Consider the following 26440-nt stretch of genomic DNA (forward strand, 5'->3'; position numbering starts at 1 on the left):
ATGAGTGTAAATAGAGCAAAAGAGCCCAACTTAAACACTTGATGTCATGTAGTAGCATTGTGCTATGCACTGGTCTTTCTGCTGTTGCTTACTAGCTGCATGCTATGCACAGGTGGTTCTGCTGTCACTTGGTAGCTCTGTGCTATGCAGAGCTTAGCTAGTTATTGGCAGCAAAGGTCTGGTCATCAGCTACAAAATCAAGACCAAAATATCTGTCCCCATACTCACAGTGTCAGTGTCAAGGACAAAAGTTATTTTTACTCAGGCACTTTGTGTGCTACGAAGTTCTCTGGAATACAAAGAACAGTCTATGACATCATCCAAAGAACACGGTCTTTGGGACAAGCTGATCCTAGCTTCAAGTCCAGTACCAGCACCTCTCTGGTCACACTATTTTCTCTCTTTGAGATGATTCTAACCTACAATATAGGGGTTCAAGTTACCTTTCTCATAGCATACTAAAAAGATTAAAAGAGACAGTGGTTACAAAGTGCCTGGCATAGCTGGAGCTCCAAAGTATTAGTTCTCTTCCCCACGATTATAAGACATTCAAAGACTTAATGATAGTTTTTTTGTAGTTAATGCCATGAATAGCATCATTATACTTGCTTCCTGAAGTGAGAAGCCACAATAACACTCCTCCCTTCTCCCAGGGCTCCTTTGATGTGGCAGGGGGTGGGAAGGGGTGTTATTTCCACTTGGTAAGAGCAAGTCAGAAAAAGCTTCCTGGCTCCTACCCATGGAGGATTGTGGCAAAGGTTTAGAAACACTGAAGACGAATTTCACAGTGCCCTTCACAAGTAGGGATTTCCACTTCCTGACCTCCACAGTTCAGTTACTCCTTCAGTAAAGAGAACAGATGTTAAAATACTCCATAAAATTTTCAAAAATAAAACTAAACAAACAACGAACCCAGCCTACCCTAGTAAGAAAGGGGGCAGAGAGAAGGATGTAGTTAAATGTTTGTATGCAGGAATTTTTGTCATGTATTGTTTCTATAAGATTTCATTGAACAACAACCTCTTATAGAGCCAGGTTTCCTATGTTTTGAAAATCTACTTTGTGCCAGACTTGAAACATGATAGATATGTACTATTTCTACTTGGCAAAGGGTTTACTAAAAATATCCACAGAGTCACAATCCAACTGAAAAGTGTATTGGCAGAGGTAAGTCTGAAGGGTGGTGGCAGCAGAAAGAAAGCTTGGAATCCATGTTGGGCAGTCCTAGAAGTGGGCCAGCAACACTCTAGCAACTAAGAGAGCAGACATGCACATGACTGGAAGAATATGCTCCACCAGGATGACCAGGCCTTTGCCTCTTCTGATACCCTGACTGTAGTTCATAGCCTTAAGGAACTGAGAATAGGTGACAAATTTAACAACTAAACTTCACTTTAAATGGGAAAGGCACTTCCCTTACCCATTTCCTTCTACACTGGAGCCAGGCTTGGCAGTGAGCAGACACAGACCATGCACTTAAGAGAAACACCTAAAACTGACAAAGCAACAAGAGAGAACTTGATCCTTCCTTTACAAGTTCATAAAGCAGTCAGCATTAACAGCAAGATACTGATATGACAGAGGCATACAGAAGGATTGGGTAAAAGATCCTTACACCGTGGTTTAACTCAAGTAAGTCTTCACCAGCCCAAGCAAAAGCCTCTTTATAAATATTCCATAGAGGGATCCTAAGATACTCAGAAATGACATCTTGCTTAGTCACTAATACACAGTAAGTAGACTTCACCACTTTGAAACTTCCCTCAATGTTCTCCTTGGAAAGCACAGGTGTTCCATTATCCCTCAAATTGTCACCACCTTCTCCCAGCAATTGACCTGAACTTGCTTAAATTAGAAGTTAAAAATCCTCTGCCTGAGCTGGAAATATGGCTCAGGGTTACAGGCACTTGCTTGAAAGGCCTGACAGCCTGGGTTCAATTCCCCAGTACTCAAGTAAAGGCAGATGCAAAAATGGAGCATGTGTCTGAAGTTTGTTTGCAGCAACAGGAGGCCCTGGTGTACCAATATGTGCACGTTCTCTCTCTCTTCCATATATTTTTTTTTTTCTTTTTAATTTTTCAAGGTAGGGTCTCACTTTAGCCCAGACTGACCTGGAATACACTATGTAGTCTCAGGGTGGTCTCAAAATCACTGCAATCCTCCTGCCTTTTCTTGTAGCTGCTAAGACAAAGGCCTTGGATAGGCCTAAAACCATCTCAAATGATAACATACATGGACTGACAGGGCTTTTCCCTAATCTTTCTGGTCCCTTCAGGTTGGAGCTCCTGATTTTTTTTTTTTTAATAAACTGATCCTCATTTCAAAAGCTTCTGTAGTCAGTCTTCTTGTGTTCTGTCTTCCTTCACGTTGGCTTGCTCCCGATCCAAAGCACTTAAGATCCACACCTCTCAGTCCTTTCTCTTCCACAGCAGTGTCTTCTGTCACGTTAACATTTCTCCTTATCTAAAAAGATGAACTACAGAATTGTTAAAGCACTAAGGTAACAGAAAATAAAGTGTATTGAGTTATCAGAGAAGCTTAGTGCTTAGTTTGAAACAAAGAGTTCTGCCCATGCTATTAGTAGCCCACCTTCCCAGAAACCAAGATGGCTAGCATGTCTTTTGTACCAAAATTACTATTCCTCTCATATTTTCAACCTGCTGGTGTTCACTGCCTTCCACAATTTCCCCAAACTTGTAGCCATTTTCCAGTTTTCAAATATACTGAGGATTCTTTTACTTACCACATCCAACTGCCTGCTCAGAATTAGCATAACTGCTCAGATTTCCTTCCAGGAGTGAGAAACATGTCAGCCAAGACCAACCAGAATAGCACTGACTTTAGTTCCAGTTCTAGCTGAGCTATAGGAGAGGCATGCAGGTGCAATCCATTACACTTCAGCAAAATAACCCCTCTCACAAAGACTTGCCCTGTGCAAATACCGAGCAGAGGGTTCCATAAACATACTGGAGAACACTACTGCCTTGTAGAATAAACTTTCACATGTAGCAGTAAATAATCAAATGTTTCCTTCTGCATTTAGATACAGAACTATCCAGAATCCTTTGTGTTTATAACAAACCTGGAAGTCCAAAATATTGACTCCTTTCTGCTTTGTAGGAATGAGGAAGAAAAAACAGAGGTAAATCAAATTGCTGAAGGATCTCAGCAAATTTGTGAAATCTCTGCCTTTCCAACACATTCTTCCTCAGATCATTGGATTCTACATTGAGGAACAACGAGTATTCCTCAGAACAGATCTGTTTAGTGTAGACACTGGCTTCTGTTACCTAGTGTATGTCCTCCATGACTATTTACCACCTTCAGTGATCTCCATATACAAGAAGGTTTCTTTCCATATGGTACCATCACTGGCAAGTCTGGAGACTTTCATATTATGTCAGTTTTAGGAATTTCTAAGATTGATTACAAGTAATATGTTATTAAACATTTGCTATGTGTGATATAATATGATATTCAATCAGTATTCTTCCCACTTCCCTGCAAATCTCTCTGCCCTAACATTTTCTGAATACCTACCACCATTAAATAAGAAAGGTGGACCTAGAAAATTTGGAATAAACTACATCAATAATTTTTATGAACTTAAAATTTGTTCACCTGAGTCTTTAACAAATTTGTAGGCTCAAAAACCAGAATTAGCAGGACACAATGCAATAGATTTTTTTCTGAACTATAATACTTCTAATTGTGCATATTAGAGTGCGGGTTGAGTTGAACCAAAGAAAATACCATTGTTCATCCCTTATTGATTGTCTTTTGTGGCAGGTACTAATATAAGCATCTCACATATCATACTAGTTCCTCCTTACTCCTGTGATCAGACACCTAATAAGAAGCAATTTTAAATAAGGAAAGGAGGGTTTAAATTTTGACTTGTAATTCAAGATTACAGTTCATCATGGTGGGGATGGTTTGGAGGCAAGAGTTTGAAATAGCTGGTCACATTCAGTCCTCAGTAACGAAGCAGACAGCAATAAATACCAAGACTTACCTAGCTCTCTCCTTTTTGTCCAGTACACAGGCTATGAGTCTATGGAATGGTGCCACCCAACGTTAAGGTAGGTCATCCCACCTCAACCTCATCAAGATAATCTCTTACAGGCATGACCAGAGGCTCATTTCCTAGGTGATACAAAGTCCTTTCAAGATTATACTCAGTATATACCACCTCTTGTCAACTTGACACCCAAGCATAACACTTTTTAATTATAATCTTTCACCCCTTGTTCACATGAGCTCATAGCCATCAAAATGCATTCTGTCCAACTTAAAATTTCACCATATTCTTTAAAAATTACAATTCTGTTGAAAAATTAAAACAGTGCAAAGTCTCTTCAAGACTAGAGAAAACTGTTAACTGTGAACTCATCACAATATAAATTACATCAAAAATAAATTGCATATTTTTTTATTTTATTTATTTATTTATTTATTTGAGAGCGACAGACATAGAGAGAAAGACAGATGGAGGGAGAGAGAGAGAATGGGCACACCAGGGCTTCCAGCCACTGCAAACAAACTCCAGACGCGTGCGCCCCCTTGTGCATCTGGCTAACGTGGGACCTGGGGAACCGAGCCTCGAACCGGGGTCCTTAGGCTTCACAGGCAAGCGCTTAACTGCTAAGCCATCTCTCCAGCCCAAATTGCATATTTTGAACATGCATTAGCACAGAATGCACACTTCCACCTAAAAGGGAAGAATGGGAACATATCAAAGAATGATCATATAAAAGCAAGACTGAAACCCAGCAAGACAAACTCTGATTCCTGCAGTTCTGTCTGGCATCTGGGACTTGTGATGGAATCACACAGGCTCCAAAGAACTTAGGTAGCACCCCATTTCATCTCTAATCCTCAAATCATTCATAGTCTCTCTCTTTCTCTCTCCCTCTCAATCTTCCACTCATATTCTTCAGCTTCCTTCAATAAGCATCTTATGGTTTGACACCTCCAGTTTCCTGAGGTTGCCATTGTAATTCATGGTCTACCGTCATAACTCATGCAGTGATCTCTCAGGACATCCTTGCAGTTCTCCAACCATGCCACACATTGCTTGACCTTAATGGGTACAACAATGGCACAAAACTACATAACCTGGTATCTTTTATCTCTTTCAAAACCAGTGCCAAGTGAATGAAGCTGCCAAGTTCTGTTGTCAAGTCAAGATTAAGCCTGGCTCCCTTCATCAACAGTTAAACATAGGTTTTCCTATGTCTTCTTAGGAAGTTGTTTCTCAGCAGGGGATCCCTGCAGCAGCATTCTCAGTTCAGGTTCTCTCCTTTCAAATAGATTGCACTCTCGCACATTAGATGTTTCAATGGGTTGGATCTTACTTACCCTAGTTATCTTTTCTTTTTTGTTTTTCCAGTTTTTACAGATAGGGTCTCATTCACTCTAGCTCAGGTTGACCTAGAATTCACTATGTAGTCTCAGGGTGGTCTTGAACTCACAGTGATCCTCCTACCTTTTTCTTTTGTACCAATGCAACAGAGGAGTTTGGTTTTTTTTTTTTTTTTTCTCTTCAATAGTGGTGATCTCTAACAATTAAAACTGCTTCCTCAACACTAGTCTGTATGCTCTTCTGTCGTGAGATTTTTCTACACCAAATATGTTTTACTTATTTATTAAAGAGAGATAGAGAGGCAGATAGAGAGAGAGGAATTATGTTACACCAGGGCCTCTAGCCACTGCAAATAAATTCCAGACACAAGTGCAATTTTGTGCATCTGGCTTAGGCTTAGAGAACTGAACCCTGGTCCTTGGGCTTCACACGCAAGTGTTTTAACCACTAAGCCATCTCTCCAGCCCTGAATTAGCACATTACTTTTCAATTCTCCTTTATACAAATTCTCAGGCCAAAGAAGGAATGCAGCTATTTTCTGTGATAACACGTACCATGCATGAACTGCCTCTGGTCCAGTTCCTAATAGTCTTTGTTCCCCTCTTAAGCCTTAGGAGCCAGTCCTCCATTGTCCTCATTTTTATCAGCATCCTTATTTTCCAAGCTGCCAAAAGAATGGCCAATTAAGCTCTACTTACAATATTTAAAGACTTTCCTAGCCCAAATTTCCAAATTCTTCCACATTTCTACTGCAAATCAGTTCCAAATGACTATGAAATCCATGGTAATGTTTATCACAGAAAAGACTCCATTTCTCAATTCTAATTTTCCTTATTAGTTCTTTCTCATTACTGTGACTACATATTTAATAAGAAGCAACTTAAGGAAAGAAGGGCTTATTTGGCTTATATTTCAGGTTACAGCCCATCATGGCAGGAAAGGCATGGCAGTGGAAGCTTAAGACAGGTGGTTACACTCAGTCCACAATGAAGAAACAGAAAATGTTAAGTCCTGGTGCTCATCCAGCTTTTTCCTTTTAATTCACTCCATGATCACAGCCTATATAATGGTGCTCTTGATGGTTAAGATATGTCTTCCCACCTCAATTAACAAAGCAAGATAGTCCATCACAGTCATGTCCAGAGCCTCATTCCCTAGGTGATTATAGGTCATGTAAAGTTGACATTAAATAAAAACCATCAGACATATACTGATTTCTTTCTACCCTACAAAAGTCTCCATGTCACACACCAAGTTTCTAGAAAAAAAAAAACTTGTATAGATAAACAGTTAACAAATACATTTTAAGTAACTAAACAGCTACATGAGATAAACAGTGCTGCCTACAGGTGGCCTATAAGGCAGCAAAGCCACAGAGTATATAGTATCTTTGCCAGTGTTGTACAGGCAGTGGTGAGAATCAAGATTCATGTCAAGGTAACTAATTCTCAAAGACAGCAACTAAGTTACTCAAAGATATTAAAGCCAAAACAACTCCAAGTTCTCTGACATCAGTCCTATGCATATTTCATAGATCTACATGTTAGGTAGATAAAAATAAACATTACACATATAGACATGCACACAATGCCTAATACACTATTAGTGTCCATGAACTGTCAGTAACTTTTCTTTCAGATCCATCCTAAAAATACACACAAAATCATAGCTGTAAAAATGTGCTTTGAAAGATGTAAAATATACCCATTCAAGGTGCTATACACACAATGAAGATTAACATTCATTACAATTTTGCCTGAAGCCAGTCTGCAGCTATCTTCCTCCTCATACCAAGTGCCAGCTGCTTTTTGTGCTGCATTTGAATGACAACCAGTCCCTCCTTATGTCTGTAAATGAGTCCTATCAGTGTCTGTCCAAGTACCTTTCTTCCTATGGAACCTGCTGATTGGAAAGGGTTGAACTTCCATGTACTGTGGATTTTGTCTTGGGCCTGACACTCTATTCATTGACTTAAGTAACAAATCACCTGCCTTGTACCATACACTGTGTCAAACACCTGCAAGATCGCTACAAGTGAGTGAGACTAACATGGCTTCTCTCTTCACCTGATTCAATGGACCTGTGCTCTACATACATGATCTCATTCATTATTACAAAGAATGACCAAAAGGGGTTCACTCAAGTGTCAGCCCTTTGTTTCAGATGAAATACTGAAACTAAATAAAATGGAGTAAGTTGATTTCTCACAGCTTCCTGGTGAAACTGAACTTAAATATGCAGTTGATTTCAGATCCCTTATGAGATTTCTTTCTCCTCTTTGTGAATGTTTGTTTTTATTTCCCTTCTCTTACTATGAACTAATAACAAGTCCTTTCCACTCTCAAAGAAAGACTTTCTGAGAGCATGCAGCAAGAAGCAAGGGATGGGTTGGGATAGAATACAATTCGCCAGGCTTCACTCAGCATTTCTCTGGTCTGTGCCATAGAATCAGCCCACTGACAGTCAGATCACCTCAGCCAAGAGCAAGAAAGATGATCAACTCTGAGAAAGATCCCCAGTGCTGAGAGTCACCCACAGTAGAGATAGCTGGTGTTAAATGACTCCCCTAAGCATCCTCAGAATACTTACTTTTGTTGTAGGATTTTTGTGTTTTTATTTTATTTGTGGTTTTGTTTGTTTGTTTGTTTTATTTTTTGGGGAGGCAAGGTTTCACTATGTAACCAAAGCTGGCCTTAACCTTGCATGAATTCCTCAGGCTTCTCCATAGTATTTAATGGAGAACATTTTATATACATCCAAGTTAGTAATACACTAAGATACTAAAATTTTTAATTTAATGTTCATAAACCAAAATTAATATATTTATAGAGTCTTCCAAGGATATGAATCTTATTTTCTACTGAGGGTGGACTTCCTTAAAATGTTTCCTTATGTTGCACAGTTCTTTCTAAAGTTCTAAAAGATAATCAGAACATATGCAACTTACAAGTGTACAAAGGAGTTTTGTGGTATTTCATTACTCTCACTGCTTTGAGTTGATTGTAGTTTTATTTCTACCCTTCTTGATTTGTAGTTATTATTTACTGGAAAAGCATTACTCATATAATTTTACTGTTGGTTGTTTCATTGACCATGAAGTATTTAATGTGTAGGTACATATGCATTATCTTGAGTTCTTACATCAAATATGACATGTGTATGTTACAGTTTATATATGAACCACCATGTTTCATAGAGCTTGCTGTTTTCTTCACTAGCTCCAGCAGTTCTCCAGTCTCTGCTCCCCACAGGACTAAGGTTACAGCTGGGTGTAGCTAGCCCCAGCTGTTTATGTAGGTCTTAGGGATTGAACTCTATTGATCTCTCAAGCTCCTCAGGCATTCATGTGTGCTCTTAGCCACTAAGAGACAAGTTAAGTGAAAATTCTTTCAGTTAAAAAATTATATGACTTGGGAGAATATATTGAATACAGGTATACACAATATAACAATGTCAATGTCCAAGATACAATACACAATCATTTGATATGTAAAGAAACAAGGATGATGAGCCGTCCTCAAGAGATATGATAATCAATAAAGAACAATCTCATGATAACATAAATTTGAATTAGCTGAAAAATATTTGAAATAATATATTCATCAGTATAGAGGAAATCATGTCCATAATGCATGAAAAAATATAGAAAATTTCAGAAACCATAATGAAGGCAGAACAAAGAGCCCCATTTGCCTAAATGACAAAAGTAGAACGATATCAACTAAATAACTTAATGGTGTACATGAAAGCCTTGGATCAATAAGAATAAATCACATTTCCTCTAAACCAAGTATCAGGAATAAGGAAATAATCAACATCAGAGCAGAAATCAATGAAATGGGAATGAAAAAAATACAAATTAAAGAGTTGATGGAATAGTTAGTTCTTTTAAAAAATAAACACAAGTTACAAGCCCTTAGAAAAATTAACCCAAAGAAAGAGAGAAATGACACTAATCAATATTAGATTTGATATGATGTGCATTCATCTCCAGTTAGCTCCAGAGACTTTTTGACTTCCTTCTTTTTTTTGTTTGTTTTTCTTGTTTGTTTGTTTGAGTTACTGTCTCACTACAGCCTAAGCTGACCTGTAATTCACTATGTAGTCTCAGCTAGCTTTAACTCACAGTGATCCTCCTACCTCTGCCTCCTGAGTACTAGGCATGCACCACTACACCCCACTTTGACTTTCTTCTTGATTCCTTAAATGAGCAATTCATTGTTTAATATTGTCCTGTTTAATCTGCCAAAGAGTACGTATTTTCTACATTTTTTCTTGTTATTAATTTCTAGCTTTATTGTATTGTGTTCAGAAAAATATGATTGTTCAGTGGTTAAGGAGCTTGCCTGCAATGCCTAACAACTCCAGCTCAATTCCCCAGTACCCATGTAAAGCCATCTAGAGTTTGCTTACTGTGGCTAGAAGCCATGGTACTCGTTCTCTCTCTCTTTCTCTCTGTCTGTCCTTGCAAATAAACAAATGAAATATATTTAGTTTAATATGCAGCTATTTAAGTTAATATGCAGCTATTTCAACTTTACTAAATTTGTTGAGACTTGCTTTATGTCTTATTTTGTGATATATTTTACAGAAAGTTCAATGGGTTCCTAAGTTTAATGTCTATTTTATAATATTTGGATAGAAGAGTCCAGGACCAGATGGCTTCTCAGCTGAATTCTATCAAACCTTCATGGAAGAAGTCAAACTAATCTTCCTCAAACTGTGCCACACAATTGGAGAACAGGAAAAGCTACCCAACTCCTTCTATGAAGCTGGAATTATCCTAATTCCAAAACCAGGCAACGATACCACAAGAAAAGAAAACTACCATCCTAATTCCCTGATGAACTTAGATGCAAAGATCCTGACAAAATACTCACAAACCGAATCCAACAACACATCAAAAGCATTATCCACCTTGACCAAGTGGGATTTATCCCAGGAACACAAGGGTGGTTCAACATACGAAAATCTGTCAACGTAATACACCACACAAACAAGCTTAAACATAAAAACCACATGATCATTTCGATAGATGCAGAAAAGGCCTTTGAAAAGATACAACATCACTTCATGATCAAAACATTGGAGAGAATTGGCATGGCCAATTCACATCTTAACATAATAAGGGCAATATACAAAGCTCCAAAGGCCCAAATAATACTTAATGGAGAGAGACTGGAGGAATTCCCATTGAGATCAGGAACAAGACAGGGATGTCCTCTCTCACCTCTGCTTTTCAATATAGTTCTGGAAGTCCTAGCCCAAGTAATAAGACAGGAGAAGGAAATAAAAGGGATACAATTTGGAAAGGAAGAAGTTAAGTTAGCTCTATTCGCTGATGACATGATTATATATGTAAGAGACCCAAGAAACTCCATACCAAAACTCCTGAAGGTGATTAACTCCTATAGCAAAGTAGCAGGATACAAAATCAATGCACAAAAATCCATAGCATTTCTGTATGCAAATGACAAAGACACAGAAAAAGAAATAAAGGACATAGTCCCATTTTCAATAGCAACAAAAAAAAATCAAATACCTTGGAATAACGTTAACCAAGGAAGTAAAAGATCTATACAACGAAATATAAAAATTCATGACTTATCTTTGTACTGAAGGCATAGAAAACATAAAAGGGCATATCTTCAGGAAGAAATAAAGATCACTGAAGTGTCAAATTCCTGCCAAATATAAAATTAGATTTTACTGTTAGTTTCTTCATAAGTGACTACTTAAAGCAAAACTTATAATAATATTTTATGGAATTTATAAAATATATAGTTGAAAACTATAACAATAGAGTATCAGTATAGGTGGGATATTGTATACTTGTAGTTTTTTACACTTGGCATAAAGTGATAAAATATTTTAAATATCAAATCTCAAAATGTCCCCACCTCCCAATCTGAGTTCCTTGCACAGACAGTTTGTGGGTGGACACAGGGTTCTGGAGTGAGTAGGCTAGATGCCTGTTTCCTTGCTCCTCCTACCTCTCTGGTCTGGGTTGCCTGCAATGGTCTGTGTGCTGGAGGGGACAGCACAAAGTATGCCAGATCCCTGTTCCTTTGCTTCTCCAAGTCCCCCGGTCCAGGTAGGTCACATTGTACCTTGATTGGGGAGGCCTGGTCCCTATCTAAACTGTGGAATCAAGCATTTTGCTCTGGTATCCTGACTGACCACTGAGTACCAACATCGCTGTTCACCTGAGTCAGCGTTTGCTTGAGCCAAAGGACAAAACTTGCTTCCTTCTCAATAAAATAAAGGCCTTCCTAAAATGGGTAGACGACAATGCAAAGAAGCCAATGAAAGTCAAAAAACTGGGAGATCCCCATCAAGGATGCCTAGTCCTACAATGGAAGCCTCCATTGAAATCATAGGAAATTCATTCCCAAAATGAAAACATAACAACCAATGAGACCCTGATCAGAAAAAAAATTGCTGAACTAGAAGCAAACTATAAAAGAACCAACAATAGTATCAATGAAACTTAACAGAATCATCTTCTACAGTGTTCAATTTTTGACAGTAGGCTTAACTTCATTAAAAAAAAAAATGTTAGAACCCTCCAAAGAGATATGAATAAATTGATGTAAGTCAAGAAATGGAAGATCTCAATAACTGGTTGATTAAGCTTAATAAAGTCTTGATCAAATGCAAGTATCAACTTCAGGAAGCATCAAAAAATCAGAACAAAAAAACTCAGCAAAATACACACTTTTACTAAAAACTGAGGTGTATAGGAAATTGAGGCGGCAGCGGAGAAGTAGAAGAGTTATAGAGCATCCAGAGCCTGCACAGGCGGGCCGCGGTGCAGCAGAAAGCCGAGAGACTCTCTGCTCGAGCCGCAGGAAAAGCCAGGTGCGGGCACTTCCCCTCACACTGCGCTCTCCGCAACTCGGGACACATGAGGGGAGAGCGGCAGCGAGCAGCGGAGGAGCAGACCGCGAGGTAGAAGAACACGTGGAGCAGTGAGAAAACCAGAGCAGCCGCGGCTCCCTCCCCTCCCCCACCGCCTGAACCCAGCTCCAGCGAACACAGCAGCGGCCCAGACCCGGCCACGCCAACTTGGGCTGACAGCGGGAGCCAAGCAGGAACAGAGTTTGGCAGCAACTTCAGCAGCTCCAGCACCGGTACCAGCGGCCCCAGCAGCAGCACCCAGGAGTGGCAGCGGCGGCAGATCCCACAGCAGCGGCTTCGGGGGGAGCAGCGGCGGTGGACATGGCAGCGGCAGCTTCAGCAGCACTGGTGGCTCCGGTGGTGGCAGCTACGGCAGCAGCAGAGGCAGCAGCGGCGGCTCGGTTTGCCCCGTAGGAAAAGCAAGTGCCCAGCTCCAGAAATCAGAACAGCAGCCCGACGACCCAGGCAGCAACTTGACTGAGACCAAAATCACCCAAGGTAACTGGGATTGCACAAGGGAAGGGTCCCACTTGGTCACAAGCTGACTTGGATCCCTCAACAGACCAGAAATCTAAACCTCTTTGTTGATAGAGGATCTGGTCATTATAATAACTACTCTTGCATACATACTCGGGGCTGTTTTTGATTGACTGTGTATAGTGTTTAGTTAAATTTTAGAATCTACCTGTATTTTATTCCAGTCAGCCTGCTTGAATACTCCTATAGCAGGGAAACTCAACCCCTAAGAACATCTTCGTAGATACTCTGAGAGTCTTAAGAGCCACACCTAATACCTTAAGGTCCTACCCTGAAAATATATTACATCAAATCAATTGATACAGCTAAGAATACACAGCTAGCTAGAAAATCCAAGCATTAACTTAATCCAAGATGAAAAATATATACATTATAACACCAGAAACACTAAAAAGCAAGACGATATAACTCCACCTAAAAGTATTAATGCATCAGAAATGTCCTCCAGTGAGAAAGAGTTAGAGGAAATGCCTGAGAAAGAGTTCAAAAGAATAATTATAAATATGTTCAAAGAGGTCAAAGAACACATGTAAACAATCAAAGAAGAAATCAAAGAGGAAATCCAAGGAATCAAAGAAGACACAGGACACCAATTTAATGAAATAAAGAAGGCAATACAAGACATAAATAGGGAAAGAGGAATAATAAAGAAAAACCAGTCAGAATTACTAGCAATGAAGAACACAGTTAAAGAAATAAAAAACTCTGTAGAAAATCTCACCAGTAGGATGGATGAGGGAGAGGACAGAATATCTAAGCTAGAAGACCAGGTGGCAGACCTAATGCAGTCCAACAAAGAGAAAGACAAACTTATAGAAAAATATGAGTGGGAATTTCAAGATATTCAGGACACTATGAAAAGATCCAATATAAGAATTCAGGGCATAGTAGAAGGAAAAGATCTCCACTCCAGAGGCATAGTAGGCATCTTCAACAAAATCATAGAGGAAAATTTCCCCCAAATTGGGAAAGAGGTGCCAATACAGATACAGGAAGCCTTTAGAACTCCAGCCAGACAAGACCCAGAAAGAACCTCTCCTCGCCATATTATAATCAAACTTCCAAACACACACACCAAAGAAAAAATATTGAAAGCAGTTAGAGAGAAAAATCAAGTTACCTACAAAAGCAAGCCCATCAGGATTACAGCAGACTATTCAACACAAACTTTTAAAGCCAGAAGGGCTTGGAGTGATATATTCCAAGTTCTGAAAGATAACAACTGTCAACCAAGGTTACTTTATCCTGCAAAGTTATCCATTCAAATAGATGGAGAAATAAAGACATTCCATGACAAAAGCAGGTTAAAGGAGTATTTGAAGACAAAACCAGCTCTACAGAAAATACTTGATAGAATCCTCCATGCTGAAAAAAAGGAAAAGCACACATATAAGGAACCTAGAAAAAACAAGCTATACTCAAATACCAGTTAACAGAAGAGAGCACAGGTAGAACCAGAAACACACACACACACAAAAATGGCAAACATAAATACACACCTTTCAATAATATCTCTTAATATCAACGGTCTCAATGCCCCAACGAAAAGACATAGATTTGCAGACTGGGTTAAAAGGCAGGATCCTACAATTTGTTGTCTCCAAGAAACTCATCTTTCTACAAAGGTTAGACATTATCTTAGGGTCAAAGGTTGGAAGACGGTGTTTCAAGCAAATGGGCCTAGAAAACAAGCAGGGGTTGCTATCCTAATATCAGACAGGGTAGACTTTAGTCCGACGTTAGTCAAGAAAGATAAGGAAGGTCACTTTATATTGATTAAGGGCACACTCCAACAGGAGGACATTACAATCCTAAACATATAGGCACCTAACATGGGGGCTCCCAAATTCGTCAAACAAACACTATTAGAACTGAGGTCACAGATAACACCAAACACAGTGGTGGTGGGTGACTTTAACACCCCACTCTCATCAATTGACAGGTCATCCAGGGAAAGAATAAACAGAGAGGCATCTGGACTAAATGAGGTCATAGAAGGAATGGACCTAACAGATATATATAGGACATTTCATCCAAAGGCTGCAGAATATACATTCTTGTCAGCAGCACATGGAACATTCTCTAAAATAGACCATATATTAGAACACAAAGCAAATCTTAACAAATTCAGGAAAATTGAAATAATTCCTTGCATTCTATCTGACCACTATGGAATTAAACTATAAATCAGTAGCAAGAAAGGCTATAGAGTATACACAAAATCATGGAAACTAAACAATACACTACTAAATGATGAGTGGGTCAATGAAGAAATCAAAAAGGAAATCAAAAAAATATATAGTCAAATGATAATGAGAACACAACATACCAAAATCTCTGGGACACAATGAAGGCAGTTCTAAGAGGTAAATTTACAGCCTTAAGTGCCTATATTAAGAAATTAGAAAGGTCACAAGTAAACGACCTAATGCTTCGCCTTAAAGCCTTGGAAAAAGAAGAACAAGGCAAACCAAAAATCAGTAAACGGGAAGAAATAATAAAGATTAGGGCAGAAATTAATGAAATAGAAACAAAAAGAACAATCCAAAGAATTAATGAAACAAAGAGTTGGTTCTTTGAAAGGATAAACAAGATTGATAAACCCTTAGCAAATCTGACCAAAAGAAAGAGAGAAGAGACACAAATTAATAAAATCAGAGATGAACAAGGTAACATCACAACAGATTCCAGAGAAATTCAAAAAATCATAGGGACATATTATAAAAGCATATAATCCACAAAGTATGAAAATCTGAAAGAAATGGATGTGTTCCTTGATCTATATGACCTACCTAAATTAAATCAAAATGAGATTAATCACTTAAATAGACCTATAACAAACATGGAGATCCGAACAGTTATCAATAATCTCCCAACTAAAAAAAGTCAGGCCCAGATGGATTCACTGCTGAATTTTACCAGACTTTTAAGGAAGAGCTAACACCATTGCTTCTTAAGCTTTTCCAGGAAATAGAAAAAGAAGGAATTCTACCAAACTCCTTCTATGAGGCCAGCATCACCCTGATACCAAAACCAGGCAAAGATAGAACAAAAAAAGAAAATTACAGACCAATCTCCCTCATGAACATAGATGCAAAAATTCTCAAGAAAATATTGGCAAACAGAATACAAGAGTATATCAAAAAGATCATTCACCCTGACCAAGTAGGCTTTATCCCAGAGATGCAGGGATGGTTCAACATACGCAAATCTATAAATGTAATACATTACATAAAGGGGTTGAAGGACAAAAATCACATGATCATCTCATTAGATGCAGAGAAAGCATTTGACAAAATCCAACATCCCTTCATGATAAAAGTCCTACACAGACTGGGAATAGAAGGAACATATCTCAATATAAAAAAGGCTATTTATGACAAGCCTACAGCCAACATATTACTAAATGGGGAAAAACTGGAAGCTTTTCCACTAAAATCAGGAACAAGACAAGGGTGTCCACTGTCCCCACTTCTATTTAATATAGTTTTGGAAGTCTTAGCCATAGCAATAAGGCAAGAGACACACATAAAAGGGATACAAATTGGAAAGGAAGAAATCAAGTTATCATTATTTGCAGATGACATAATTCTATACATAAAGGACCCTAAAGAGTCTACTAGCAAGCTGTTAGAGCTGATCAAAACCTACAGCAATGTAGCAGGATACAAAATAAATACACAGAAATCAGTAGCCTTCATATATGCTAACAACAAACACACAGAGGATGAAATCAGAGAATCACTCCCATTCACAATTGCATCAAAAAATATAAAATACCTTGGAATAAACCTAACCAAGGAAGTAAAGAATCTATACAATGAGAACTTTAAAACACTCAAGCGAGAAATTGCAGAAGACACTAGAAAGTGGAGAAACATCCCTTGTTCCTGGATTGGAAGAATCAATATCGTGAAAATGGCAATCTTACCTAAAGCAATCTACACATTTAATGCAGTCCCTATCAAAATTCCAAAGGCTTTCTTCATGGAAATAGAAAAAACAATCCAAAAATTCATTTGGAATCACAAGAAACCTCGAATATCTAAAATAATACTGAGCAACAAAAAAGAGGCTGGTGGTATCACCATACCTGATTTTAACCTATACTACAGAGCCATAGTAACAAAAACAGCATGGTACTGGCACAAAAACAGACATGTAGATCAGTGGAACAGAATAGAGGACCCAGGTGTAAGCCCAAGTAGCTATAGCCACCTGATATTCAATAAAAATGCCAAAAATACTCATTGGAGAAGAGACAGCCTCTTCAGCAAATGGTGTTTTGAAAACTGGATAAATATCTGCAGAAGGATGAAAATAGATTCTTCTCTCTCGCCATGCACACGAATTAAGTCCAAATGGATTAAAGACCTTAACATCAGACCGGAAACTTTGAAACTGCTAGAGGAAAAAGTAGGGGAAACCCTTCAACATATTGGTCTTGGCAAAGACTTTCTGAATACAACCCCAATTGCTCAGGCAATAAAACCACAGATTAACCACCGGGACCTAATGAAATTACAAATTACACTGAAAAAAGCAAAGAGGCAACCTACAGAATGGGAAAATATCTTCGCCAGCTATATATCTGATAGAGGATTAATATCTAGGATATACAAAGAACTCAAAAAGTTAAATAATAAGGAATCAAACAAGCCAATCAAAAAATGGGCTATGGAGCTAAATAGAGAGTTCTCAAAGGAAGAATACGAATGGCATATAAGCATCTAAAAAAATGTTCTACGTCACTAGTCATCAGGGAAATGCAGATTAAAACTACATTGAGATTCCATCTCACTCATGTCAGATTGGCCACCATCATGAAAACAAATGATCATAAATGTTGGCGGGGATGTGGAAAAAATGGAACCCTTCTGCACTGCTGGTGGGAATGTAATCTGGTGCAGCCATTGTGGAAAACAGTGTGGAGGTTCCTAAAACAGCTAGAGATTGATCTACCATATGACCCAGCTATAGCACTCCTAGACATATATCCAAGGGACTCATCTCATTTCCTTAGCAGTACATGCTCAACCATGTTTATTGCTGCTCAATTTATAATAGCTGGGAAATGGAACCAGCCTAGATGTCCCTCAACAGATGAGTGGATAATGAAGATGTGGTACATTTATACAATGGAGTTCTACTCAGCGGTAAAGAAAAATGAAGTTATGAAATTTGCAGAAAAATGGATGGACCTGGAAAGTATTATACTAAGTCAGGTAACCCAGGCCCAGAAAGCCAAGCGCCACATGTTCTCTCTCATATGTGGATCCTAGCTACAGATGACTGGGCTTCTGGGTGAGAATGAAAATACTTAGTAGCAGAGGCCAGTAAGTTGAAAAGGAGACATAAAGGGTGGAGAAAGGAAGGGAGGAGGATACTTAATAGGTTGATATTGTATATATGTAATTACAATGATTGTAACGGGGAGGTAATATGATGGAGAATGGAATTTCAAATGGGAAAGTGTGGGGGTGGGGAGGGAGGGAATTACCATGGGATATATTTTATAATCATTGAAAATGTTAATAAAAATTAAAAAAAAAAACTAATCAATACAAAAATCAAAAGAAAAAACCCCTGACCAAACTGATCAAGCAAAAAGGAAAAAAAAAAGCCTCAAATTAACAAAATCAGAAATGAAAAAGGAGAAATCACAACAGACATCAATGAAATTGGAAAAAGCATCAGGGCATACTTCCAAAACCTCTACTCCACAAAATTGAATAATCTGGAAGAAATGGATGGATTCCTAGATACATACCACCTACCAAAACTAAACTCAGAGCATATTAATCTCCTAAACAAACCTGTCATATCCATGGAGGTTGAAAAGGTAATCAACAACTTCTCCAAAAAGAAAAGTCCAGGACCAGATGGCTTCTCAGCTGAATTCTATCAAACCTTTCCTAAAGAAATGAAACCAATTTTTCTCAAACTGTTTCTCATGATTTGTGACCAGAGAATCTGCCCTGACTCCTTTTGTGAGGCTACCATCACCCTAATACCTAAACCAGAGAGAGATGCAACAAGGAAAGAAAACTATAGGCTGATATCCCTAATGAACTTAGACACAAAGATCCTGAACAAAATCCATGCAAACTAAATTCAACAACACCTCAAAATCATTAGCCACCTTGATCAAGTGGGCTTAATATGAGGGATGCAAGGATGGTTTACCATATGGAAATCAGTCAACCTAATACACCACATTAATAAACTGAACCAAAAGAACCACATGATTGTCTCAGTTGTTGCAGAGAAGGCCTTTGACCAAATACAACACCACTTCATGATCAAAACAGTAGAAATAATGGGCATGTAGAGTTTATACCCCAACACAATAAAGGCTATATATAAAGCTCCTAAAGCCCAAATAATGGGGAAAGACTCAAGGAGTTCCCACTGAGATCAGGAACAAGTCAGGGGTGCCAACTCTCACCACTACTCTTCACCATAGTACTAGAAGTACTAGCCAAAGCAATAATAGAGGACAAAGAAATAAAAGGGATTCAAATTGGAAAGGAAGAAATCAAATTAGCCCTATTTGCACATGACGTGATCTTATATGTAAGTGACCCGAAAGTCTCCATCTCAAAACTTTTAAAGGTGATAAATTCCTTCAGCAAAGTGGAAGGATAAAAAATCAATGCACAAAAATAAGTAGCTTTTCCATATGCAAAGGACAAATATACAGAGATAGAAATCAGTGGCTGTCCCATTTTCAGTAGCAACAAAAAATTAAATGCTTTGGAATAACACTAGCCAAGGATGTGAAAGACCTACATAATGAAAACTTTAAAACAAATAAGAAAGTAGTAGAGAGGACTTGAGAAGATAAATAGACCTCCCATGCTCCATGCTCCTGCATAGGTAGAATTAAAATGGTGAAAATGGCAATTTTGTGCAAAGCAATATACAGATTTAATGCAATACCAATAAAAATATCAGCATCATATTTCACAGAGATCGAAAAAGTGGTCTCAAAATTCATATGGAATGGTAGGCCTCAAATATCCAAAAATATCCTCATCAAAATAAACACCTCTGGTAGTATCATAATACCCAAACTAAACCTATATTACAAAGCCATAGTGACAAAAGCAGCACAGTACTGGAATAAATACAGAAACATAGACCAATGGAACAGAATTAAAGACCCAGACCTTATGTCAAATAAATACAGCTTCTTGATCTTGACAATAATGTAGACTGGAGAAAAGACAGCATTTTCAACAAATGTTGTTGGACAAATTGTATGACCATATGTAAAAAAATGAAATTAGACACTTATTTTCCTATACACAAAAATAAAGTCCAGATGGATTAAAGACCTCAGTAGGACACCTGAAACTCTTCTCCTACTGGAAGAAAAAATAGGAGGCACTCTCCATGATATAAGACTGGGAAAACACTTCCTGAACAAAACCCCTGTAGCCCAGGAAATTAAACAAGCACTCAACCAAGAAGATCTCATGAAATTAAAAAGCTTTTGCACAGACAAACATACCATATGCAGAGCCAGTAGACTACCCACTGAATGGGAGAAAATCTTTGCCAGCTATACCACTGACAGAAGTCTAATATCTAGAATCTGCAAAGAACTCAAAAACCTAAACAATAAAAAATCAGACACCCCACTCCAATAGTGGAGCAGATAACTAAATAGGGAATTCTCAGAGGAAGAATTACAAATGGCTACCACACACTTAAGAAAATGTTCAACATCCCTAACCATTAGGGAAATGCAAATTAATACAAATAGGGGATTTCACCTTACCCAGTAATGATAGAAAACATTAAAAAAATAAAATGAATCCAGGCATGGTGGTGCACACCTTTAATCTCAGCACTCAGGAGGCAGAGGTAGGAAGATCTACAAGTCAGACTAAAAGGTGGAACCCTCAAAAGGACCGTAGGGGAAGCACCTAAAGCAAAGGGCCCTGGAGAAGGTGAAATGAATCCTAACCTTAAATTCCTCCTGTTTCTTTTTTTTTTTTTTTTCTTTTCCCTTAGTACTAGCCTGTAATTCCCTGTACCAGGTTGTTGCCTACATCTACAATGAGCTGTTGATCAGAGACACCTTGTATATCTCCAAAAACAAACATGAAAAATTTCTATCAGAGCACTTGATTACCCATTAGAGGTTAATGGTAAGACCCTACTGCTGAAGACACCTTATGCTGTTGGTACAGACCATAGACAGACCTGGTTGGAATCTGGAGGAGAGGCAGTCCCCAGACAATTAGTCCATCTAGTGCTGGAAGTCACTTCATGAGCTACTGGGGGAAAGTGACCAACATCTGTCCAAGCAACTCAAAGTCTAAGTGACTCAGAAGCAAACAAACTGATGTGACTCTCACACCAGTGCAATAGTTGCACAAAGATATGGTGGGTAGCCAACTGCTCTTAGATTTGGTTACAGATCCATTCAGTGGTAAGGAAACCATATCTGGAACTGGGAAACAAGTCAGAATCATATCCAGACAATGATTCTGTTTTTCATTGTCAAGCTCCCATTAACCTTAGACTATAAGTGGGTCTACACCCTTTTATTTCTCTCTAAATTAATAATGGCTATCCCATTTAACTGATATGACTATGTTCTCTGTTGGACAATCTACTTCTCTTTTTCAGATGGGAGGTAAATGACCCAGTGCCCTCCACCCAGCCCCAGCTGAAACCACAAAGGAATTGGGGAAATGAGGAAGAGTGCTGCTTTCTTAGTGAACCTGATATCAGCACAAGGGTGATGGAGATAGATAATGAGGACACTCAACATCTACCAAACCAGAGATACAGAGGCTTCTAAGCGCCCATTACTGAAGTATACTTAAAATGCCCCCACCATGGCTCAGGGAATTTCATGAAGGAGGGGGCTAAAAGATTGTTAGAGCCACAGTTGGGACATTTTGCACAAAGACTTTGCATCTTCCCCTTACCAATAATGCATGACCCACAATCCCCATGGGGTTGAACTTCATTCCAATGAGGAAGGCCTCTTCAGAAAAAGGGCAGGGAGGAGAAAAAGGATGGTATCAACATATGTTGTTTACATACTAAATATGTCCATATCTAATAAAAAAAGAAGAAAAAGAAGACCATACTTCAAATATCCTTCATGAAATTTGCTAATATAAATAAAATTAATCATGAATAAACCAAAGGAAAAAAATATATCTCTGTCTTGGGCTGGAGGGATGGCTAAGTGGTTAAGCCACTTGTCTACAAAGCCAAATGACCCAAATTTGATTCCCCAGGACATACAGAGGACAGATGCACAAGGTGGTGCACGCATCTGAAATTCATTCATTTGCAGTAGCTGAAAACCCTGGTGTGCCCATCTCTCCCTCTCTACCTCTTTCTTCAAGTAAATAAAATAATTTTTTAATTGCAAAATGTTATGATCTCCATAGAACCAACTAAGATTTCTTAAAAGTATAGCTTAAAAGCCAAGGGGTAAATTTAAATTGAATTTCAAATGAAAAACTAGTCTAAAAAATAAAAAAAGGAGCATAACAATAAATTGTCAGGAGAAAAAGTATAAAGTATATCCATATAATTCTTTGAAGTAATTAAGCATTATACGGTAATATCAAAGCATGAATGCAAGCACATATTTTTCACTAAAAATTGAATTACTTACTCTTTTAACATTTTTATTCACTTATTTTCAAACACACAGAGAAAGACAGAGAAAGAATAGGCACTCCAGGACCTCTAGCTGCTAAAAATTCACACCAGGTTCATGTGCCACTTTGTGCATCTGGCTTTATGTGGGTACTAAGGAATAGAACACAGGTCATTAGGTTTGACCAGCAGCACCTTAACCTCTGAGCCACCTCTCCAGCCCAATAACTTACTTTTTATAACTTACTTTCTTCCTGGGTTATTTATTAACATTGAAATTTGGGGAGAATTGGACGAATGGGAACATGTAAGGTTAGTTGGTTTATATTCAGTTAAGCATTGAAAGTCAATGCCCTAAATATTCTGAAAAAGGTCTTTCTATATAAGCTGCTAATATCATTTTTATAGTTCTTGATGAAAGTTTTTATAACCCCACTAATATGTCCCTGGACAACTTACTCTGTACCTTAGTCCTTGATGTCCTCCCTTCCTTAATGCCCAAAGTTCTTCACCTCTGATGGCCTTTATTACTTTATTACCTAGCTATTGGCCTCTTTCTTCTGTCTGCATTTTATTCTGTTCACAACAGGCAAAAAAAAAAAAAAAAAAAAAAAAGGAACAGCCATTCAACAAATCCTGGCTTACTGGTATGTGAAATGTGCCAAAGCTAGGTACCTGGTACAGAGTGCTAAGCAAAATAGACTGTCTTTTCCATAAAAGCAATAAGAAACTGTTAAGTATGAGTATGAGTAATATGGTGGAAAGGGTTATATTTACAAGAAAATTCTTTAAAAACTAGGTTGGAGAACAATGATAACACATGTAGAAAAAAAGACAGGACTCTAGCTATAATTCAGGAGAGGGACAAACATTGCTTTTGCTCTATGTGCTAAGCACCAACTTGACAAAGCTTCTCTGAAATTAATGCATTTGAGAACATTTTGATGAACACTGGCAGAACTTGTGATGAATGGATTCTGAGGGGTGAGAAAGAATTCTTATGGATAATTCCCACCTTTCTACGGTGGATAACTAGGTGAGCAGAGGATGATTTGTTGAACTAGGGCTACTGGTAGAAGTATCATGAGTTCATTTGGAACTATTGGAGATACCGGTAGGTAGTTTGTTATGTCATACTTAATGCAGTATCCAGCATCCAATACAATTCTAAATCTAAAAGTAAATATTTATTACATATTTTAACTGTCAATTCCTAAATACAAGGAAAAAGGCAATCATTTATGAAGTAGTAGCTCTGGAAGTCATTATATCTACATCAACTAATTTACTCAAACAGTAAAGGTTTCACTTTACTCCTCTGGTTTTGGTTTTATCTAAAGAAGGAAAGAGTCAAGGAGATTAAATAACACAACAAAGAAACTTTGAATCAAGGTTAAAGTGCAGATCTACTTTTAAGTCCTCTACAAAGTCTTCCTCACATAGCACCACCACCAATACTTCCACAAATAGTTCCACCATAGATCACTTATTTATGTTATGAAAAATGAAACAGCTTCATTCTCTCTTGGAAAAAAAAATTCTCCCTCTTTTATTTCTCAAACTCATTCCCTTTCTCCCACTTAAGTATGCATACTTCCAAAGCAAACCCAGCAGCTTTTTCTGCACTTCGATTACAGATTAAGGGAAGTGAATCTTCTGCCTCCTCTACTAGCTTTGCTGTGGAAGAGCAAAACTGGAAAACACTCTCTATGCTGCAGGACCATGGATGCAGTCATTTCAAGTTCACTTCAAGACTCATGGAGGCTGAAATCTAATTTAATCTATTATATGATTGTACTAAATTGCCTAACCACATCAAAGCTTCAATGGCCTCACACTCTGGCAAGGAACATTATAAAATGCTTTCAAATATATAGTGCAGTCTCTCAGGTGCTCAAGACAGGGGGTGCCCATCCCTGAATATAAAGCTTCCTTTACATTTCTGAGATCAAAACAACAGAGCCATTATTTGAGATGAAATGCCAGAGCCATTTCTTATTAAGCTTGAGTCATTAAAGAGAACTTAGTAGCTTGACCATTTTAAGTTGAGCTTTTACCCCCACCCCTTCCTTTAAAATAGGGCACTCTTAATGGAATGAAAGGACAGAGAAGATTTTGAAGATCAAGCTTATAAGTAAATTTCCCATTAGTTATATTGTTTTCTGCTTTCAGGAAAAAAAAAAGCAAGTTTTATACTTACCCTCCACATCTAATGTTAAACATTTTAAAAAAGTAAAAGAGATGTTAACACATTGCATTTCAGTCAGATTGAGGAAAATTGCTGCTATACCGTCACTCCTAATATTGTAAGTACTACTAAAGAATACCATATCTGAATCTATTCTTGGACATAACCAATAACTTTCCCATAACAATATAGCAAAACAAACTACATTCCTGGAAGGACCCATGATAGTCAAAAGAAGCCATGGTATTGTTAAGGTCATGACACTTCACTAAGACAAGATACTAGGAATCTCAGAAACATATGAAGCACCTCACATCTTCCACTCTCCAGATAGCTGTTTTGAAAGCCTTGAAGCAGTGGGAAATCATCCTGTACATGGAGAAAAAGAGACTAGCAATTCAGTCCAAGTTCATATTGATAGCATTGGTTGTAAGAATAATTACCAAAATGTGTGACTTCTGACTCCACTTTCCAGCTCCCAACATTGGACCAGATTATCTATCATTCTGTGTCCAGCTTCAATGTCTATACAGTGGGGATTAAAAAACACTTCCCTTATGCTCGCTTCGGCAGCACATATACTAAAATTGGAACGATACAGAGAAGATTAGCATGGCCCCTGCACAAGGATGACACGCAAATTCGTGAAGTGTTCCATATTAAAAAAAAAAAACAAACAAACAAACAAAAAAAAAAACTTCCCTGGCTTTCTGGCAGGGTCTTGCTCAGGCCTTGGTACAGAGTGCTAGTTCTCTGTACAGTATAGCCCAATGGACAACTTTTCAGTCCTGGTTTAAAAAGCTGACTGATATTTTATTGTGGAGAATACACATGACATTGAACCATGGCAAACCAAACACTGTGGCAATAAATATACCTACAAGTGGGCACAACCATTACCACTGACCCATTACAAAGACACTTCATCACCTCAAAATGCAAATCAACAACAAAAATGGCAGTTTCCACTCCCCAGTCCCTATTCAGGAGGCACCCCTTGGCTGTTTGTCTTATTTTCTACCTATTCAAGGTTTTCATATCTCTGTTCAATCATGTAATATATGAATATTGTATCACACGTTTCACTCAGATGAAACTTTGAAATGACCCTTGGGTAGCATCTATTAGTACTCCATCCCTTCAGTGTAGCTGAAAGACAGACCATATTTCGCTTGTCCACTTGTCAGATATGACCAGTCATTTTATTTCCATTTTTTGACTATTCTGAATAGTGCTGACAGCTGTCTTATGAACACATTTTGACCACCAGTTTTCACTTTCTTGGCCGATATATGTAGGAATGTAATTGCTAGTAAGTCAATGCTTAATTATTTGAAGTAGCACCAAGTTGTTTTCTAACATGGCTGCACCCTTTTACATTCACAAAAATACTGAGGCAGTTTAGAGGATGACAGGACCCCAAGAGTAAAGCAGGAATGTCCTTGAGCCTCTCCTGTGGTCTCCACTTTGCTGGACATCAGAAATATCAGAAGAATTTGGCTTCCCTTTCTCTCTTTCTGCCTAAAGGAGTTTCCTCCCTAGATCAGGTTTTCCTTAAACTCAGCTTGAGTCCCCCACCCCAGAAAGGAGTTCCCCTTTCCTACCATAAGAGTTTGAATTGCTTGAAAAATTAAGCCTGATCTCCTAGTAGAAACCTAGGGTCAGGGGTTACCCCATCCAGAACCTAGAAAAGACCCCAATCTGGGTCTCTAGGTGAGATTTTCCATTTCTGGAACCCCCTTCCTGTTGTACAGGAATTTTTACCTTCCCTTCTTCTCTTAAGTTCTATCCATAATCTGATAAAGTCTCTATGC

The 26440-nt window shown here is 38.2% G+C and overlaps 1 long non-coding RNA gene and 1 other non-coding gene across 2 annotated transcripts in view; one reads left to right on the forward strand and one right to left on the reverse strand.

Annotated features, from left to right (window-relative positions):
* Positions 1-26440, reverse strand: part of LOC123460640 — a 213128-nt gene that overhangs the window by 130779 nt on the left and 55909 nt on the right. The window lies entirely within an intron of this gene.
* Positions 25184-25290, forward strand: LOC123461087. The gene has a single exon (XR_006637405.1). It is a non-coding gene; the product is annotated as a U6 spliceosomal RNA (small nuclear RNA).

Source organism: Jaculus jaculus, chromosome 5 (assembly GCF_020740685.1).
Source record: "Jaculus jaculus isolate mJacJac1 chromosome 5, mJacJac1.mat.Y.cur, whole genome shotgun sequence".
In the NCBI taxonomy this organism is placed as follows: Eukaryota; Metazoa; Chordata; class Mammalia; order Rodentia; family Dipodidae; genus Jaculus; species Jaculus jaculus.